A 5,000-nucleotide genomic window follows, 5' to 3' on the forward strand; every position below is an offset into this window, starting at 1 on the left:
ATCGTTATTTTTCGTCACTACCTCCCCGTGCCGGGAGTGGGTAATTTGCGCGCCTGCTGCCTTCCTTGGATGTGGTAGCCGTTTCTCAGGCTCCCTCTCCGGAATCGAACCCTGATTCCCCGTTACCCGTTACAACCATGGTAGGCGCAGAACCTACCATCGACAGTTGATAAGGCAGACATTTGAAAGATGCGTCGCCGGTACGAGGACCGTGCGATCAGCCCAAAGTTATTCAGAGTCACCAAGGCAAACGGACCGGACGAGCCGACCGATTGGTTTTGATCTAATAAAAGCGTCCCTTCCATCTCTGGTCGGGACTCTGTTTGCATGTATTAGCTCTAGAATTACCACAGTTATCCAAGTAACGTGGGTACGATCTAAGGAACCATAACTGATTTAATGAGCCATTCGCGGTTTCACCTTAATGCGGCTTGTACTGAGACATGCATGGCTTAATCTTTGAGACAAGCATATGACTACTGGCAGGATCAACCAGGGAGCTGCGTCAACTAGAGCTGAGCAGCCGGCCGCCCGGGAGTGTGTCCCGGGGGCCCGCGCGAACACGCAAGCGTCCGCTCAATTATTCTGCAAACAGGAGGAGGCTGAGCTCCCCTGCACCATACACCTCGAAACCCTCTCAGGTCCCGGCGGCGCGCAGCGCCGTCCTAAGTACTTGGTCGGGTTCGAGAGAGGCGCAATCGCCCGGGGTTTGGCGAGTAGACGCTTTAGGTGCGACCACCCGTGCTCCCAACTGAGCTTGCCGCTGCCGACAGAGGCCCGGGAGCGTGCTGTCGTGGCATTGCCGGCGGGAGACAACACGCGCCACCTACGGTGACCGGCAGCTCCAACGCCAGCGCCACAGAAGGACAAAAGCCCCACTTGGGTGCCGAAGCGAACTCTCCCAGCACAGCGCACGCGCCAACACGTCCGCACAGCTGCGATACAAACCACCTGCGAGAACCGCAGAGGCGACCGAGCAGCAGACGGCGTCGCGGCGCCGAGCGCCGGGCGGCGGCGCATCCTCAGCGCACACAGTCCTCAATCGGACCAGCACACTGCAGATGTCCACCGCGCTTCGCACCGGGCCCGCGAGGACCTACTTTGGCCGCACGGCGCCGCGTGCAGGGTGCGCCGGCGCGCAGCTGCGCCGCCTGCCGCCTCCGTCGGCCGGCGCGCCTGCCACTGGCCGCCCCCACCAGCCGGCTGTAGCGCGTGCGCCCACGCACCGCGCGGCCAGCACGCCGGGAGGCCCCCCCTCACCAGCCGGGGACGGTCCCACCCAGCCACCGCCGCGTATCGCTTCACACCCAGATGCCATTCACGTTCGTGGGCATGGTGGGTATCGCTGGAACAACCGGTTGGTAGCTCAACCGATCGTCGCCATCACTGATTCACCTCTAGCGAGAACAACCGCACCACAACGGTTTACCAGTTGTTCATTTGCGTAACGTCACCAGCAAACGTAGGCGTCCATCGCCATTTGCAAATTCAACGATTGTTGCATGCCTGTGTCAGGTGTCACGACACACTATGTCTGCCCACATACACGCAACAACATGTGCACGCTTCGCGAACACGTGGAAGGTGGCCCCCGTACGTATGCGATGTCCATTGCGCGAACGACTGTCAACCGGCCTCTGTCGCATGTCGCAGATGTGGAACGCAGTGCACCATGCTATCACGGTGTGTGAGAAGAGACGACTACGTCTGACAACACGCGCCACTACATCAACAGACGGCTCATGCTGATCGCCATCCAGGGCATACCACACTGCAATCCAGCTCTTATAGGGAGACGACACGTAGCTGAGTGCACAACATTTGGACCGCATGGTTCGCCGTTGTTGGCGCAGTCGTTGTACGGTCACATGTACCACGATGTATCATTCAGTACATGAGGACCAATGTGCAGTACAGTGTGTGATTTGGACGTACAACATCAGCGGACAGTTGACACAGGCCGTACCACAGCGTAGGCTAAGTGCTTCGCCATGCGAATGCCAATGAACAACTGCAAATGCCAATGAACAACTGCAAAGGGCATTGAGCATGTACGTCCTGCTGCCATCCACATTACAGTGTATAGCTGCAAGGTGTTTAACATGAAGCGATACACTGGGGACCGGGCAGTGCGAGTAGCAAACTATATTGCGGGGGTTGCAGTTAGGCAACACTACACTAATTTAACGCGTCGTATGACAATTACAGAGCAGGTTAAGGCCAACGTGTGTTGGGTTAAGGTACAATATAGGTTAGGTTAAGGTACAATATAGGTTAGGTTACGGTACAATATGGGTTAGGTTAAGGGGACAATATGGGTAGGTTAAGGGACAATATAGGTTAGGTTAAGGGACAATATGGGTTAGGTTAAGGGACAATATGGGTTAGGTTAAGGGACAATATGGGTTAGGTTAAGGGACAATATGGGTTAGGTTAAGGGACAATAGTGTGTTGGGTTAAGGCCCAACGTGTGTTGGGTTAAGGCCCAACGTGTGTTGGGTTAAGGCCCAACGTGTGTTGGGTTAAGGCCCAACGTGTGTTGGGTTAAGGCCCAACGTGTGTTGGGTTAAGGCCCAACGTGTGTTGGGTTAAGGCCCAACGTGTGTTGGGTTAAGGCCCAACGTGTGTTGGGTTAAGGCCCAACATAGGTTGGGTTAAGGCCCAACATAGGTTGGGTTAAGGCCCAACATAGGTTGGGTTAAGGCGCAACATAGGTTGGGTTAAGGCGCAACATAGGTTGGGTTAAGGCGCAACATAGGTTGGGTTAAGGCGCAACATAGGTTGGGTTAAGGCGCAACATAGGTTGGGTTAAGGCGCAACATAGGTTGGGTTAAGGCGCAACATAGGTTGGGTTAAGGCCCAACATAGGTTGGGTTAAGGCGCAACATAGGTTGGGTTAAGGCGCAACATAGGTTGGGTTAAGGCGCAACATAGGTTGGGTTAAGGCGCAACATAGGTTGGGTTAAGGCGCAACATAGGTTGGGTTAAGGCGCAACATAGGTTGGGTTAAGGCGCAACATAGGTTGGGTTAAGGCGCAACATAGGTTAGGTTAAGGCGCAACATAGGTTAGGTTAAGGCGCAACATAGGTTAGGTTAAGGCGCAACATAGGTTAGGTTAAGGCGCAACATAGGTTAGGTTAAGGCGCAACATAGGTTAGGTTAAGGCGCAACATAGGTTAGGTTAAGGCGCAACATAGGTTAGGTTAAGGCGCAACATAGGTTAGGTTAAGGCGCAACATAGGTTAGGTTAAGGCGCAACATAGGTTAGGTTAAGGCGCAACATAGGTTAGGTTAAGGCGCAACATAGGTTAGGTTAAGGCGCAACATAGGTTAGGTTAAGGCGCAACATAGGTTAGGTTAAGGCGCAACATAGGTTAGGTTAAGGCGCAACATAGGTTAGGTTAAGGCGCAACATAGGTTAGGTTAAGGCGCAACATAGGTTAGGTTAAGGCGCAACATAGGTTAGGTTAAGGCGCAACATAGGTTAGGTTAAGGCGCAACATAGGTTAGGTTAAGGCGCAACATAGGTTAGGTTAAGGCGCAACATAGGTTAGGTTAAGGCGCAACATAGGTTAGGTTAAGGCGCAACATAGGTTAGGTTGAGGCACAATATAGGTTAGGTTGAGGTACCGTATAGGTTAGGTTAAGGTACAGTATAGTTTAGGTTAAGGTACAGTATAGTTTAGGTTAAGGTACAGTATAGTTTAGGTTAAGGTACAGTATAGTTTAGGTTAAGGTACAGTATAGTTTAGGTTAAGGTACAGTATAGTTTAGGTTAAGGTACAGTATAGTTTAGGTTAAGGTACACATTGTTGTATGGAAAGGTGTAATGGGGGGGGGGGGGGGCGGCCGGTCGGTTTGTTGATTGTGATTATAGTAAGTGGATGCCTGCGGCATCATCTGATTTGCCACGTCAGGATGCACCTTTGGCTCATGACAGGCGGCGCTCCGATTCCATGCTTGTGGCAGACCTGTGTCTTTCATTCCTGCCATTGTTTGTGTGCTGTGAGAGGAGGCAGTATTGTGATGTTGGGTGCACCCCTGTGTAGGACATGTGTGGGTGTTGGTGGCTTAGCTGAGCAATGGTGGTTGTCGGGGGGGTGGGATATTCCGTTTTCTGAGTGGACCTCCCAGTCTGGTTATGACAGTGTGGATTGTCTCATGTGGCGGAGAGGATGCACTGGGTGTTGTTCCATGCTGGTGCTTACATATTGTCTGTGTGCGTGTTACAGGCGGAGAGTAGTGCGTGATAAGAGTGTGTGGCTGCCGTGTGGTTGTGATTGTGAGCAGAGTCTTTCAGCATGTATACGGACAGTTGTATATATTATCTGTATTCTGATGGGTCTATGTATTACTAATCAGCGCCGTGTATACGTTTAATCCGGTTCCAGTCGAAACTGTTGTATCTCTGTACATTAGTGACACGGCGAGCGCGCTATGTAGCTACTCGTCTCGGCAGCTTCCACCGGTGTATGGCAAATGATTATAAGCAATGAGTCGAGTCGTCAATACCGATAGTGTGACGTCACATGTCTGGGGTGGGGGACGCTGCGCCCTTCCGGTGGGTCATGGCCTAGAAAGACGCTCCCCACGCAGGGGGGCTTGGACTGTCATAAACTCTTCCGAGTAATATACTTGCCGTACGTTTTTGCGACTGCGAGTGCAACGCCCACCGGTACCGACATGGATGGAGCGCCTCCTAGCTGACCGCTCAGCATCGGCATTCGTACAGAGAGCAACGCGATCGCGTCTCTAGCTCGTAACTGGTACAGCTCGCAGCTCATGTATAGGGACAGCGGGAATGTCGCATATTGGACATAACTCTTCATGAAACGCAAGTTATAGGGGTGGATTGCACATTGCGACTGCGGGAAAAGTCCGCCGTTCATCCGCTGGAGTTGCGAGTTGGGCGGTTAGGGTGGGGCGCCGGTGGAGTGATTGCCGGTCGACGATTTCGTGCGGCAGAGGCGCTGGCGTTGGGGTGCTGTGGTCGACAGAG

The 5,000-nt window shown here is 53.0% G+C and overlaps 1 non-coding gene across 1 annotated transcript in view; it reads right to left on the minus strand.

Moving 5' to 3' along the window:
* Window positions 1-499, minus strand: part of LOC126452784 (small subunit ribosomal RNA) — a 1,910-nt gene extending 1,411 nt beyond the window's left edge. The window contains exon 1 of the ribosomal RNA XR_007584746.1: window positions 1-499. This exon is cut by the window's left edge and continues 1,411 nt beyond it. This is a non-coding gene — a ribosomal RNA (small subunit ribosomal RNA).
* Between the last annotated feature and the right edge of the window lie 4,501 nt (window positions 500-5,000).

Source organism: Schistocerca serialis, unplaced genomic scaffold (genome assembly GCF_023864345.2).
Source record: "Schistocerca serialis cubense isolate TAMUIC-IGC-003099 unplaced genomic scaffold, iqSchSeri2.2 HiC_scaffold_937, whole genome shotgun sequence".
In the NCBI taxonomy this organism is placed as follows: Eukaryota; Metazoa; Arthropoda; class Insecta; order Orthoptera; family Acrididae; genus Schistocerca; species Schistocerca serialis.